At 45.7% G+C, this 16,403-nt stretch overlaps 1 long non-coding RNA gene across 3 annotated transcripts in view; it reads left to right on the top strand.

The window, feature by feature from the left end:
* LOC144825264 (uncharacterized) overlaps window positions 1–16,403 on the top strand; it is a 484,671-nt gene that overhangs the window by 244,459 nt on the left and 223,809 nt on the right. For all 3 annotated transcript variants that reach the window (XR_013609365.1, XR_013609363.1, XR_013609364.1), the window contains exon 3: window positions 10,040–10,143. This is a non-coding gene — a long non-coding RNA (uncharacterized LOC144825264). The remainder of the gene's footprint in view (window positions 1–10,039; window positions 10,144–16,403) is intronic.

The following is a 16,403-nucleotide window of genomic DNA, read 5'->3' as shown; positions in this document are numbered from 1 at the left end:
CTCAGCCCAGGTCAGATATAATGACGAGGGAGACACTTCTGATTCCTTTCCCTGCTCTAGGGGAGTGAGACAGGGCTGTATCCTGGTGCCTTTTTAATTTACTTTATATATTAATGGTCCAGACAAGGCACTAGGGTTGACTGCCCAAGTATAGGTAGAAGAGGGATCCCTGTTCTGCTTTACGCGGATGACGCAGTGCTTTTGTCATGCACTGCGCGGGGCCTCCAGCACCTCATCAATGGCTTTGTCATCTTTATGGAGAACCTGGACTTGTCCGCCAATCTCTCCAAATCATACATCATGGAGATGGGAAAAAGGCCAGATAGGAAATTTAAGTTTAGGATTGGCACCCACTGTTTGGAGAAAGTGTAGGCATTCTCTTACCTGGGAATTTTATTTGACAACCGCACCAGGTTTAACACACTGACAGAAGAGAAATGCAGATCTCCTATTAGCTCTTCTGGGGCAATTATGAATTTCGCACACAGGCTGGTTCGCTGGGCTCCTGAGCAAATCCTGAACTTGTACAATGCCATTTGTAACTCCAAAACACTATATGGCAGTGAGGTTTGGGGCTTTATTGACCCGTCAAGGATCCAAATTGAAGAAAATAAATTCCTTCGACGGTTACTTAGAGTCCCCCAGAGTACACCTTCCCACTCCATCCACGAAGAGCTAGGTCTCACTTACATTAGAGATAGGATCAAATTGAAACCTCTCTCTTGCTGGCTTAAAATATGGACTAACCCTGAAGCGGTTCTAAGCCAGCAGATAATAACAGATTGTATTTCCAGGGAGCACGGGCACAATATCCCCTGGCTTAAATATGTAAGGGAGACCCTGTCTGACCTGGGCTATGTTGACTATTTTAATAACCCAAGAAATCTGTTAGCCTTGGATAAGGCGGTTGTCCAGTCTGCATTTCTAAAGAATAAGGCTTCCATTAGGGAAGACATAGAGATGGTAAAACCGTCTGTGAGAGCCCACCTTCTGGCTAAATCCAGTCCAGGCATGGAACCATATCGGTCCTATTTTCACAACGCTCAGGACAGATTCCTGATGACTCGATTCAGATTGAACCTGCTTCACTTTACACTGGGGCAACCTTCGGGTTATTTAACATCTATTGAGCTGAGGGGCCCTTGCGGCTGCGACTATATGTCTCCGCAGGACACGCTCCATTTTGTCTTTGTGTGTGTCTTGTAAATTGTGTGTGTGTCTTGTAAAGCGCACTGCTGCCCGCACCGCAGGCCTCGTAGCGCTATAGACCGCTGGGGAACCCATCCTGGCTTGCCCTGTGAGATAGTCCCTCCTGGGAGTCTCCAAGGTGAAACCAGGCATCCCCGGCGTTTGTGAGGGGCCGTTGTGGAGATGAGGCAAGCTTAATGCCCAGAGTTGCCGAGTGTGATCCCTGGTTAGAGTAGGCACCGAGGCGAGAATTATCGAGTCCGCTGATCCTGGTCCAAGACCCTGCCGCGTCGGGAATCGAACCCTGGTCCCAGACCGTTCTCTGCTCTCGGGTCTGCCGCCTCTAACCAGTGAGCCACGCACTCTTTCTGTGCCCCTATTACGCTCACCCCTGGAAGTTATTTTTAAAAAGTATTTGAAAGAATGCCAGGTTCAAACACACACAGCTGGCGTTGCTGTTTTTAAAATTGTCCGAAGAGGCTTTCACACTTTTTTGCACTGTTAACTTTCTAAGGATGGCCACAAGATTAAGAAATACTAAAGACACGGAATGATGGCACTGGTCACTAAATTCTATTTTTGCATCTGTATTTATGATGTCCTTTTTTTTTCTTTCTTATATAATTGAATTTTATTCAAGGGGGCTTCCCCTTTTAAATACGCTGGTTTTATATTTCCCTGTGCCGTTACCGGCCCATTTTGATTGTTATATGTTTAGGTGCTTTTAGACTCTCTAACTTTTAACACAGTTTTTAACTTTATGAGCTGTGATGAATTGTATAGTTACTTGTGAACATTTTGTATTAATTGTACAGGTACTCGGTAGTAGGCTCCATTTTGTGTGCTTTTTAATTGTATTGTACTTTTATGGTATTGTTGTATACCGAATAAAGTAATTTGATGATGATGATAATATTCGATCATCTATGGAATAACAGGAGCAGTGCACATAATTCTTGCTCTCTTTGCTGCCATCCCACGACTATTTTTGCTTGTAAAAAATGGCTGCGCTCCCTGTGGTAACAACTATGTCCGACAGAATATGCCTCTACGCAAAGCTACATCAATACTGTCAAATAATCGAACAACTTTTCCGCTGCCTGCCTCTATCTATTATCGGAGCCAGCTACAACATGACATTTATTTACACATATGCTATCTGCGTGCAACCATCTTTTTATTGCAAAACTTGCCAATTCGACTGGCGAATGGAGCTATGCCTTGCCTTATCCCATACAATCGCTCCCGATATCTAGCAGGTAATGGAGTATCTTGAAAACCATGAGCTTGATTGTTCAGACAGTGGAGAAATGGCGGATGCAATGCAAAAAGGTATCGTGGCGGAATGGGATTTCTGAACAGCCGCAAAAGATCTCCTGCAAAATGTGACCTTTGACAACATCGCGATTGCCTGCCAATTTAAATTGCCTGCCAATTCAAATTGCCGCTCCAACATTCGAGGATCATTACTGTCCCTTCGAGGATATGAATTGGATTGCTTCGCTTTTCTTACACGATGGCAACAATGACCTCTTGGAGCATTACGCATCTCAAGCCACTGAAGAACTTCAGGACTGCAATCTCCAAGACTTATAAGAAATTCACGTTATTCTTGGATTGATTTTTTCCAACTTTTTTGACTTTTTCCCTAATTTTTTTTTTAATACACTTCAATTGAACTATTTTCATATAATAACTTTCTAAGTATGCTCAGGCATTTGAACTATTATTGCCCTTTACGTCACTAGTCTAACCAGGGAAGGGTGATGTATGGCCTATGTAAATACGCTATTTACTTGCTTTACTTGCTAAATTAGCCTAAACCCGACATCCATTTTGAAACCATGCCTATTTTTTGTGCACACGTCTCTCTGCCTGCCTGTTATCAACAAAGCACTTTCACACAAATTAGCTCATCCTCAGCCTCTGCTCACAAACTGGCGATTATGATAAAAAAACACGACTTTGTTTAGGAACTGGTTGGCACAGTATGGTAATCGTATCCTACCTTTATTTTCATTATTGAATTTAGTCATTCATGTTTAATAGCTATTCTTCACATGGAACTGTAACATGTAATGTGGAATTCACTGATGCAGGTGCTTCGGTTTGAATACAACAGAAGCGGTTGGAGTGTTCCTCAGCTCGGTGCCTTAGCTCTTTGCATAAGAATTTATTTTTGAAAGAGGTGAAAACAATAATGTCTGGTTTGACGAGAAGGGTACCGAATGTGCTTCTCAGAAGTGCAATTTTGTGTTCCTCCTCAAAGTTCCCATGTGGGTAGAACTATTACCAATTCTGACATGTACCAGATTGAATCTACTGTACAAGAGATTGCTGACTGTTCTACTGTTGATAATTTTGTGTTACAAAAAAGGAGTACCAAGGAACCTAAGAAGTTTGATGATTTTGCAATTTTTGTTGTTGTTTGTTTTCTTAAAGGATACATGTGGTAATCGTATCCTACCTTTATTTTCATTATAGAATTTCGAGTCATTCAAGTTTAATAGGTATTGTTTATGTCACATGGAACTGTAACATGTAATGTGGAATTCACTGATGCAGGATCTTACGTTTGAATACAGCAGAAGCGGTTGGAGTTTGCCTCAGCTGGATGACTTAGTTCTTACAGCAGTGGGTCGATTTATGGCACTTAAATAAAGACACTTTTTATATAACTTCCCTACTCCATCGCTTTATTACACACAGCCACTTTCTTAGCAAACCTGATTTCACCATTTCTCTTCTGTGGCATTGCAACATTCTGAATTATATTCTTCTCGACTATTTCTTTATTCCTGCTTGCTAAAACACTGCATTCGAGTCTTCAGAAAGTAGAGGTGAGTAGTTCGCTTCCCACTCCCTGTATAGTATACTAACAATACTTACACAGGTATGCTACAGCGGCCAGTATCCTACAGCAGATCACTTTACAGCAATCAGCTCACGGCTTAGGCTCACGGTTTCATCCCCAAATCTTCGGACCGGTACCAGTGAGTAATTTGCTTCCCACTCCCGCTATAGTCTAAACGCATACTAACACCACCTGCACAGCTATCCTACAGCGGCCAGTATGCTACAGCGCCCAGAGCACATCAGTTTACAGCACTCAGCTCACGGTTTACGTGCACGCTTTCATCCCTGAGTGTACCGGCACCTCACCTCAGCACCATCTTACTCTGGGCAAAACTGCACTTTCACACCGGTAGGGGTAAATACTTCAGCACATCAGTTTATAACACTCAGCTCACGGTTTAGGCGCACGCTTTCATCCCCGAGTGTACTGACACCTCACCTCAGCACCATCTCACTCTGGGCAAAACAGCACTTTCACACTGGTAGGGATAAATACTTTGCTTCACACTCCCTGTATAGCACACCCTAAACACCCCACAGACGTTACAGTGCTCCTACCCTCCTCTTTCCTACTTTTTTCACCCTTTTTTCCCCTTACTCTCTTCAACGGAATCACAAAATGGCTTCCAACACTTCCTAGTTGCAACCGCTCACAGCGCTCGCAGCCAATAAGCAGCAAGCTTGTGCTCGTAACGCCTCAGCCAATCAGATGGCAGAATTCCCAAATACCGATATCTGTAAATTTCGATATTTCTCAAAAACTACTGAATGGATTTACACCAAATAAACAAAAGTGTGCTTTCTAGACCAAGACCCTTCTCCCTGCCAAATGTGGGGTAATTCTGTTCACCCGTTCAACCTGTAGCCTTGTCTAAAGTTTCCTATGGAAATTAACATGGAGAAAACACGTTTTAGGACCCCCCCTCTTTTTGCAGCCCCACTTGACGAATCACCCCACACTTTCAACATAGGAGCTGATATGAACAAAGAATCAGTTTGGGAAATTTCAAGAAGATTCATCAAACAACGCCAAAGTTATAAGCGAAACAAAAAATGCTGTTCCTATGGAAACTTGGTCCTAACTATAACTACCTAATGGCGATCGCCAGTAGGTAATATATATAGACATAGCATTATCTATGGCATCTCCACCCTGTGCTCCCTGCCATTCTACCTCCTGCCCTTTTACCCACTCTGTCTCTACTAGGAGCAGGCAGCGGGCAAATACCAATTAATTACTTCAAATATTTAAAACTTTAGAGGCACCTGTGAATGCTGAGCATACCTTTCAATTCTAATCCAAGGATGATTTCATGTCCCAAAAACCGGGACATATATTTAAAATAAACAAAAGCGTTGGGACACCATGACAGTCCTCTGAAAACCAGTATTGACTTGGAAATGCTGGACGTCTGGTCACCCAATCTGGTCAATGTACATGTTGTTGAACAGAGTACAATCCACTATACTTGATTCAATTTTATTATTAGTTAAAAAATGAAATAACTGTACTGAATCATATTCATGGGTGTAGGAAGTGTGAAGGACAGGGTGATTTATTCTCCCGATATTTTGATTGTTGGAAGCAAGGGACAGTAGCCCTCCCACTACCCCCATGTTTTGAAGTGGAAACTGAAGAATAACCATTTGCAGACAGAACTTGTCTCTCTGCAGCAGTGCTTCATTTGTAAAAGAATAAATGTCTGTGACCAAAGCTCAGCTCAGTAGCCAGTGGCCAGTGTTATTAAATGTCGGCACCCTGAATACCATGACTGCATAGCCTTGTACCCACCTCAGGCTTCTTTAACCCCTTAGCTGCGGTGGCTATTTCGCCTGAGCGCTAAGGGGGAGGCGGGGCCGCGTGGCACTCCCGTACTCGTGACGGAACCGCTCCATCACGAGCCTCGGGTGGGCTGTGCTTGTGACGGAACGGTTCCCTCACGGCCCCGCCCGCTCTTCAGAACGCTCAGCGCAGGCGCGGAATTCACGCCGCGCAGGCGCGGCGAGCGGGCCGTGATGGAACCATTCCGTCACCAGCACAGCCCACCCGAGGCTCGTGACGGAACGGTTCCGTCACGAGCACGCAACGGGTTAATCCACTACCAGAAACTTCATGCCACTAAATCTCCATTTTGCAGGTTTCTGCTTTCTCCCTTCGAGATGTTTTTTGTCTTTCTTTTCATTCTTCTTTCCACTTTGTGAGTTTTCTCTTTTTCTCTCTCAGTAACTGTCTGATGAGGAAAAACAAGTGCCGGTCCCCAAAAATGAGTTCCTTGGGCCTCACTGGTAACCATCAACTCAAATTAAGGCTTTCTCTGAAGTGAAGTAGCACTTTGCTCTGTGTCCTTGAAGCGCTTTAAGGCGAAAAGCACCTTGTGTGAGAGGTCTGAACCTAATTTGTTTATTATTTAATTATGGGCACTGAGTTTTTGAACTTTTACTAAAATCAGTCTGTTGTCAAGGCAGACGAGCCAACAGAGTAAGGAAAGGCGGGAGGTGCTATTTTACGTTAATATTACTGCTGGCTCACTTGGCCTGAGAAAACAATTGGTTTTAGGACAGACTGAATACTTCAATGACTGCAATTAAATGATTCGTAAAAATAACTGAAGGGGTTCGGAGCCCCCACAGAGTTTTCTCCTTATGTTACAGCTCTTCGAGGAGACACTTTTGCAAAGGGCTGCACAGCTTGACACAGACGTGCTCTGTCACTGGAGTTGATTTTCAGTGTCTTGAGAAACATTCAAAAGAGAAACCACACCTGTAAATATTATGACTAAGCCATTCATGTGAAGCATCAGTTTGATTTCAGGCGGGATAAGTGTTATTTATTGATATTAATTCAATAACAATAATTGAATAGCCGAACACAAAGCACTGATCATTGGTGCTAAACAGAAGAGACAGGGATGTGACACTACAGTTTCTGAATTGCATAATTTGTAACTCAAGATCCCAGGCTGATATCCCGGCCTCCCCACTTGCCCAAATGGTGTGATCCACGGCTTATTACTGTGCTTAAGTATGGAACTTTTTCCTTATCCCGCCAGTTTAAAAGCACATCCATGTAATTTCATTAATGAGCTGCGCTATACAGACACTCACTTAAGTATGGCTTATATAAAATGATCTTGCTTCACATTTAATAATAATATAAACTACATAATAGAGAACATGACAAACTGAAACATTCTGGGTAACTCATGGCATTGTCGTCAAGTCACGGGGCATTCTTGAATGCTTTGTACTTAACAAATATTACTTTAAATAAATATTAACCTCATCGATGCGGCACATTTTCCCGCTGTGCGCTAAAGATTTCAGAATCCCGCGGTTCATGACGAGCTCAGCTCATCATGAGCGTACGAGAGGTGTACCTCATGACGAGCTGAGCTCGTCATGAGCGTCAATGGGGTTAACGAATTCAGTGATATAAAAGTGTGTATTTTAATGCTGCTACGTCATTATGCGTTTATGGATATATTTTTATCCGAATAAAGATTGAATTGATTGATTGAGAAAAGCATATAATTGAGCCACTGACAAATGTGGAAAAACATTTTGTTTCTTATTTTAAACTCTGTGTCGTATTTTTCATGGGGTTTGCTGCCTTATTTACATCTTTAGATGATTTAGCTCATTCTTTGGCTCTTAAAGCGAAGTCAGACGCCTGGCTCAGCATCTCGACAAGGCTATCAGTGTCTCCACCAGACATTTAGAGCCGTGCTTAATTTGTAAAAAACAGAAGAGCAGGTGCTGAAAATTTTACCAAAGAGGTCACAGCTCATTTCTTCCTCCGGTGAGCGCCACTTTCAACACTCTCACTGCCTCAGTCTCTATCTTCTATCCGTGGTCTGTTGTCTGTCCCCTAAGTCTTTGCTCTAAGAGTCTATCCTCTCAACTCTCTAATTGTTTTCTATCATCTTTGTCACACCTGGTGTGTTACCTTATTCCCTGAATTTCTGATTTGCCCTCTATTCATTCTAGCCCTGTCCTTTTTCCTCGTCACTTTTGTCCACGCTCTGTTCTCATGCCCCTCGATCTTGGCTCTTTACTATCACTCTTTTAGCAGTGAATAGCTGTGTCTCCATTTGATCAGTTGTCTGCTTTTTTTCCTCTGTCCTGTCCTCTACATCCTTTCATTCTATCTTCTCTCCTCTTAATGCTCTCTTCTTCACATCATGGCTGCTTTCTCTTTGTATCTGATTTGCTCTCCTTTTCTTCTACTTAGCTCTGTCTTATCTCTCTCCTCTCCTGTTGTTTCTTTCTCCTCTTTACTCCTGCTCTCTCTCATCTATAACACTGCTGCTGCCTGTAACCCCTGTCGTCAGCCTGTACATGTCCCTGCTATTTTGAACTCTGCGTTTTCCTGTTGTCTTTCCTAAAGAAGAGGAAGATGACATGTGTTTTACTTTCTTACCTACACCGAGTGCAAAAACAAAATGTACACCAAATGAAAATACTTTTGTAATATATAATAATCAGTGCTGTATAACTAGGTTATTTGCAGAACAGGTAGCTTCTTGAGCACAGCAGGTGATGTCACTGCTAGTGCTGCCTGTAATTAGGAGGTCCAGGGATGACAACGGCATCGGCATCCACTGCTCAGCTTGCTGTGACCCTGCCTGCTACAGCACACACATTGTCCCTAACCGTAATGCTGCCAATGCCGGTAAGTATGGCAGTGGTGCCTACTGGCCGAACGCATGCACAGCAATTACCATGCTGGGGTGCAGCGCACAAATTATACAGGTGACGCCATGGTGCACAAAAGTTGTGTTGGGCCACAGCCGCATTGAGCACGTTGAGGATAGCAGCAATACACGGCTGCAGGATATGCTACTCTGGCTACACAGCAAGTGGAAAGTCAACACTTACTTTAGTTTATTCTTCCTCAAGAGCCCTCACTTCCAAGTTCCAAATGCGCTCTCGCAGCTTCCTTGCCTTAACTCCATCTTGAGCCAGCCCCACCTGCAATTATCCAATGGGAGGCTTAGACTCGGGCAGTGGCAGGGTGCAAGAGACTCAGAGAATAGAATGCAAGACATAGTTTGTCGATGACTTCTTGGATTTGTGATCGACATGATGACATCATCACTAAAGTGGTGATGCCTGCATGAACAGGCCAATGCTGGCCTGTCTATGAACATTTACCAGCCTATCACCATGCAATGTATGTTATTCTTTTTATTTTGAATTTGAACAATTAACATTGAGACCACCACCTGCAGGGTCAGAAATTGTAGCCCCGGTGAAGTGCCGGTGCTGAGCACCTGAATGCACCTGCTCAAATTAAGCACTGATTTAGCGTCTCCTATACCCTTGATCATATTAGCATGTTCCTCTGAAGTGAGCAGCCAGTCTGGCTGCAGAGAACGCACCCTGCAGCTATTAGCACAGGCCGTCAACAGAGGATCTGTCTTTTGGAGGGATGGAGCAGGAGAGATGAACCAGCTGAGAGTTAACAGTCAGTCTGCGAACAAAGGTTGAAGGTTGCAGAACCACGTCATCTCCGCATTATAGATATGGTAGACAACTTTTCCATGTGAACGTGACTTAGCTGTACCTTCAGGGTGATGGCTAAATAAAGTCTTTTGAAATAAAAAAAAGACCAAACACAACCTATTCCTGATGGCATCATCAATGCCACTATAGTTAACATCATTATTGACGTTACCCACAGCTCCGTCCACAGCGTCATTGCTTACAAAATATTTGGAGTGGTAAAGTTCCACAACATAAAAAGAGCTATTCACAGCTTTTACCTAACGTTTCTACCATCTGCGTTATATAATCTATTGCAGCATTTTTAAATTTATCATTTAAACATATTTAGCATTTCCTTTTTGCTTATCCACTTTGCTACTTCTAATTGCCATTTATGTTAACACATTTTTTCTGTTAATTTCCTTGCATTTATGAATCAATTCTTACCACAATGTTTTATGAACTAAACCTTTTTACTTTGAACATCATTAGTTTTTTTGTCTTCCAGAGTAAATCGTAAACATGCAACAGTAATCTTCGTAAGAGCGAACATTCCAAAGACACAAAAATATTAGAAAGGAATATAAAGATCTACACATGGCAACCAAAATCGTAAGTAGTACATCTTAATACTCCAACTCCTGTACATTACATGTAGTCCTGTTCATAAACATAACAGCTGAGATGTAATAACACAAGAATGGGGTAGGGTTATGACAGTAAAAACAACACCCTGAAGAGTGATCTTGTAGTGAGGAATACAATCTACACTAGTGTGACTCATTTAAGGAGTCAGAGTTTGAGGTATGAAGAGTTTCACTACAAAGAGTATCTTCCAGAGACAGATCTTTCACAGCTATCGAAGCAGATGTATATTGCTTGGCTTCTTCACCTGTAAATGGATGACTCACCCCATCATAATAAATCCAGCATTTGATCCAGGAGAAAGCTACATCAGGCAATGAGTTTGTAAGTTTCATTCGAAGAGCTCAAAAAAACATGCATTGTTGTCTAAAAATCAGCGTCTAATGCAGCTCTTTTAAGTGGCAAAACTTCTACGAAGAGCATTCAAATGTTCTCAATGAATATTATTCCATCCAATTTGCACAAATATAGTTCCTTATTCTACTGTACATATTTTTCAAATTCATGTGGGGCAATGAGACTATGATGTTTGTGACTATGCGTGTGGTGGGATTGTATACCTGTGTAAAGAAGGAGTTTGGATTAAATGCAATGCAACACTTTTTTGAATTCAGGATGTGTGGATTATTTTGAGAATACTAGGATTCTGAGTGAAATGGCTGATTTAATCTTGTCCAATAATGTTTTTTGTTCAATGACTTCATGGCACAGCCATGGGCTTCAGTTTCCCCCCTAGTATGTGAACCTCTTTACGCGGTGGTATGGGAGGGGGCAATCAAATTGTACAGCCAATACATCAATTTTTGGAGACTACGTAATTATCATATGGACTCAATCAATCATTCATAGCATTTGTAAAGCACGCTACTCACCCGTGAGGGTCTCAAGGCGCTGGGGAGGGGAAGGCGGAGGGAGGTGCTGCTACTGCTCGAACAGCCAGGACTTGAGGTGTCTCCTGAAGGTGAGGTGGTCCTGGGTCAGTCGAAGTAGGATGGGAGGGAGTTCCAGGACTCGGCGGCCAGGTAGGAGAACGATCTTCCTCTGGTAGTGGGTCCACGAATCCGTGGGATGGTGGGGAGGGCGAGGCTGGCGGAGCGGAGTTGGCGGGACGGAGTGTAGAACGTGAGGCGTCTGTTGAGGTAGTCGTGTCTATGTCGTGGAGAGCCTTGTGTGCGTGGGTGAGGAGCCTGAACGTGATTCTCTTGCTGACTGGAAGCCAGTGCAGGTCTCTCAGGTGGGCGGATATGTGGCGAGGGATGTCGGGGATGAGGCGAGCAGAGGCGTTCTGTATGCGCTGGAGTCTTCTCTGAAGTTTTGCTGTGGTTTCTGCTTAGTGGGCGTTCCCATAGTCCAACCGGCTGGTGACGAGGGCTTGGGTGACGGTTCTTCTTGTTTAGGTGGGGATCCATCTGAATATCTTTCGGAGCATGCGCAGGGACTGAGATGGCGTTGACTTGTTTGGACAGTGTGAGCATGGAGTCCAAGATGAATCCCAGGTTGCGTGCATGGTCCATGGGTGTCGGTGCGGTGCCCAGCATGGTAGGCCTCCAGGAGTCGTTCAATGCGGATGGGGATGGTCCCAGGATGAGGACTTCCGTCTTGTCCGAGTTCAGTTTCAGGTGGCTGAGCTTCATCCAGTTTGCGACGTCCCTCATTCCTTCCTGGAGGTTGGTCTTGGCGGTGGCTGGGTCTTTGGTGAGGGAGAGGATCAGCTGGGTGTTGTCAGCATAGTAGATGATGTTGAGGTTGAGTCGGGCTGAGCGAGGAGCCTTTGGGGTACGCCGCAGATGATCTTGGTGGACGCGGAGTGGAAGGGAGGGAGGCGGACTCTCTGGGTTCTGCCAGAGAGGAATGATGTGATCCAGTCCAGGGCTCTTCCTTGGATTCCTGTGTTGTGGAGGCGAGATCTTAGGGTGCGGTGGCAGACGGTGTCGAAGGCGCCTGAGAGGTCAAGGAGGATGAGGGCGGCTGGTTCCCCGTTGTCGAGCAGGGTCCTGATGTCGTCGGTGGCTGCGATGAGGGCTGTCTCGGTGCTGTGGTTGGTGCCGAATCCGGACTGGGAGGGGTCAAGGGAGCCATTTGCCTTAAGGAAGGCGGTCAGGTGTTTATTGACGGTCTTCTCGATGACTTTCGCCGGGAAAGGAGATGGGCCGGAAGTTCTAGAGGTCCTTAGAGTCCGCTGTGGGTTTCTTCAGTAGAGCGTTAATCTCTGCGTGTTTCCAGCTTTCTGGGAAGCTGGCGGTCGAGAAGGAGTTGTTGATGATGTTCCGGATGTGGGGTGCGATGACCGCGTATGCTTTATTGAAGATGTGGTGGGGGCATGGATCGAACGGTGAGCCGGAGTGGGTGGTGTTCATGATGTGGGTGGTGTCTTCAATGCTGATGGGGTTCCAGGTGTTGAGGGTGGCGGTGGGGGGTGATGGTTCTGTGGCTGATGGCAGAGTCTGGGCGCCAAAGCTGTCATGTATGTCAGCGATCTTGCTGTGAAAGAAGGTGGTGAGGGCGTCGCTGAGGTCTTGCGATGGTGGGATGTCATTGGAGTTGGCGCTGGGGTCAGAGAGTTCTCTCACGATGCTGAAGAGCTCCTTGTTGTTGTGTACGTTATTGTCTAGGCGCTCCTTGAAAGAAGTCCTCTTGGTGGTGCGGATCAGTTGGTGGTGTATACGGGTGGTGTTCTTGAGAGCTGCATGGCTTTCTGCTGTCTGTTCGCGGCACCTGGTCTTCTCGAGGGTTCGGCAGGATTTGTTAGAGTCCTTGAGTTCGTCGGTGAACCAGGTGGCTATTCTGTTGTCGGGCTTGCCAGGAGTGTTCTTCAGTGGTGCAAGGGTGTTGGCGCAGTTGCTGATCCACTGTGCGAGTTTGCGTGTGGCGGTGTTGGGGTCAGTGGTGTCGGATGGCGGGTTCTGGCTTGGTGACGTTGTGAGCTGGTCGGTGTTGATTTTTCTCCAGCTTCTGCAGGGGATCTGCTGCGGGTGGTGGTGGGATGTAGTCTTCTTGAAGGTGAAGTGGATGCAGCTGTGGTCGGTCCAGTGGAGGCCGGTGGTGTGGCTGTAGGTGACATGGTTGCTGGCGGAGAAGATGGGGTGGGTGGACTGATTCAGAAAAAGGGGGTGGTGATGAACAGAGTGCCTGAATTAAGCAGACCACTCTTACCCAGTCCAAAGATCAGGGCTTGATCCATCACTGTTTTTTAGCTCACTGCACCATCCCAGCTCAGAACTTGGCTATATGCAAATTAGTCTGTTCCTGTCCCAGTGCATGATGGGAACAGGGCAAACCAAACTACCAAGCCAATTCTTATACTGGGAAGGAAACAAGCTTCCGGGGACCGGTTTCTGCCATTTCAGGCGTCGTCGGCCCGGCTTGCTTGAATCCTGATGGTGCAATGAGCAAGGGACTCACATCTGAGTATACCCTTCCACGCTTATGGTGGACAAAATGATTCAGAAAAAGGGGGTGGTGATTAACAGAGTGCCTGAATTAAGTAGACCACTCTTACCCAGTCCAAAGATCAGGGCTTGATCCATCACCGTTTTTTAGCTCACTGCACCATCCCAGCTCAGAACTTGGCTATATGCAAATTAGTCTGTTCCTGTCCCAGTGCATGATGGGTTCATGGTTCATCACCACCCCCTTTTCTGAATCGTTTTTGGCCACTATAGGTGTGGCAGGGTATACTCAGACATGAGTCCCTTGCTCACTGCTCCATCAGGATTCAAGCAAGCCGGGCCGACGAGGCTGAAATGCCAGAAACCGGTCCCCGGTAGCTTGTATCCTTTCTGGTGAAGAATTGGCTTGGTAGTTTGGTCTGCCCTGTTCCCATGATGCACTGGGCCAGGGACAGACTAATTTGCATATAGCCAGGTTCTGAGCTGGGATGGGGCAGTGAGCTAAATAACGGTGATGGATCAAGCCCTGATCTTTGGACTGGTAAGAGTGGTCTGCTTAATTCAGACACTCTGTTCATCACCACCCCCTTTTCTGAATCGTTTTTGGCCACTATAAGTGTGGCAGGGTATACTCAGACATGAGTCCCTTGCTCACTGCTCCATCAGGATTCAAGCAAGCCGGGCCGACGAGGCTGAAATGCCAGAAACCGGTCCCCGGTAACTTGTATCCTTTCTGGTGAAGAATTGGCTTGGTAGTTTGGTCTGCCCTGTTCCCATGATGCACTGGGCCAGGGACAGACTAATTTGCATATAGCCAGGTTCTGAGCTGGGATGGGGCAGTGAGCTAAATAACGGTGATGGATCAAGCCCTGATCTTTGGACTGGGTAAGAGTGGTCTGCTTAATTCAGACACTCTGTTCATCACCACCCCCTTTTCTGAATCGTAGTGGGTGGACTGGCACTAAAACACGAATGCAGGCATATTTTGCTTACCTGAACTAGAATCCATATAATGTTTCACCAGAACATGGTGATTGACAGACACAGAATCATATACCTGGATGCTGAGTTTTATGGTAACGATACTAGGATATAAAGAACTATTTAGAAAGCAATAAATAATATTGTACATCCGAGATCTGTGATCAAGTGAATCCTATGTGAAGAGATGAGCTGAATTCATAGGAACTGCAGAGAGGAGGAGATTTTTTCTGAGTGTGTTACTAATGTGAAAAGTACATTACCTCTTAGTCTCTTCTGTCCTCGTCCCCTACATTTACAAAGTGAGATAACCTTTCTCACTGACAGAAAAAAAAAAAAGGAATGCTGGCCCTACCCCACCCCTCCCTGTGGGAGTACATAAGCGTACCTATCCCAGCGTTCCTCCGGCTCTTTTCTCTGTCTACTGACAGAAGGGGATGATATAGGAGCATGGACGCTCCTGAAGTATGTGCTGGCGTGTCTTCCTCTCCCACCCTGCTGGGTTGGGGGGGAGTTGAAGTTTTCCTCGGGCGGTTTTCACCGCAGGTGTCCTGGTCCGTACCTCCCAGGTTGCTGGGCTCGTCGGGAGGCGTGAAGTTTCTCACTCACGGAGATGGTGGGGGCTGCATGACCTCTTCTGGGTTGCGAGGCCGGACTTACGAGTGACAGGCGGGAGTGGAAGTCAGGTGCTGCTGTGCCGATCTCCTACACGTAGGGCATTTAGGAGCCCGCTTCGGTAATTCCTCATGGTGGTATTTGTGGATTCCTCTTTTTGGTGTTTCGTGGCCACGTTTGACTTTGCTTTACAGTTTGAGTTTGCTTTACAGTTTTCTATCTGGCAATAATACTTTGAGACCTTTGTGTGGGTTCTCGAGGTTCTCCCTCTGTGGTTTACGGAGCACTGGGTCTTCCCTGTTGTCACTGGACGTTGGCACTCCTGCAGAGTCTTGTTAGTTTCTTTGCCCTCCTGGAGGTGTTGCTTCCCTGGGAATTTGACACCTGTGGTTACTGGTCCTGTTGTGGCTGGTGACCTTGTATTCTGTTACGGGCAAACATACACGTAATAGCCACCATAGGAAGCACTCCTCCTCCTCTTCCTCCTCCTCCTCTTCCTCCCCTTCTCTGGCCAGATCTAAGCACCGCAGGGAGGGGATGATGCTAGGATCAAATGTTTTATCAAGGAGACTCTGCGAGAGATGGGGGGTAGGGGAAGGGCTCGTCCCAAGGCTTCTCTACTGGTTCCTTCCTCAAATTCTTCTGGTTTAGAGGAAGAATGGATGGGGGATGGGCATAAGGGAAAGTACATTGACAAGGATATGCTGCCAGAATTAATTAAACATGTCAAAACTAATATGGGCTTTCCATATGGAGAGTTCGCCACTGTCAATCTTCCTGTCCATCCTTACATCAAGGGGGTCTTGAGGCAGGAGTGGAAGGATCCCGACCGTATCATGCTTCCACGGTTTATTGCAAATCTTTACCCTCTTCAGGATATGTCTAAAGAATTACCCAACTCTATTCCTATGATTCATTTGTGGCCAGTCTTGTGGGTTGGACTTCCTTGGCAGAAGATGCAGTGCTTAAGGATCAGTTTGATAAAAAGGTGGATGCTTCCCTCAAGAAAGTGTACTCTGGTTCTCAATTGGCTCTAAGGGCTGGCATTTATGGCACTTATGTGGCTCAATCCCTGATTTCTGATATCAAAGCTCTGTATCAGTCGATGGATGAAACCTCCAACTTTTCTGGGCTTTTGGAGCATATCGGAAGACAAGTGGAGTTCCTCTTTGATGTCTCCTTCGATGTGGTGCGAGCCTCTACCCTGTCCAGTGGTGTGGGGCTGGCTGCCCGCTGCAATTT

This window comes from Lissotriton helveticus, chromosome 3_1, assembly GCF_964261635.1.
Source record: "Lissotriton helveticus chromosome 3_1, aLisHel1.1, whole genome shotgun sequence".
Lineage (NCBI taxonomy): Eukaryota > Metazoa > Chordata > Amphibia > Caudata > Salamandridae > Lissotriton > Lissotriton helveticus.
This window is presented reverse-complemented; position numbering and strand designations above follow the sequence as displayed.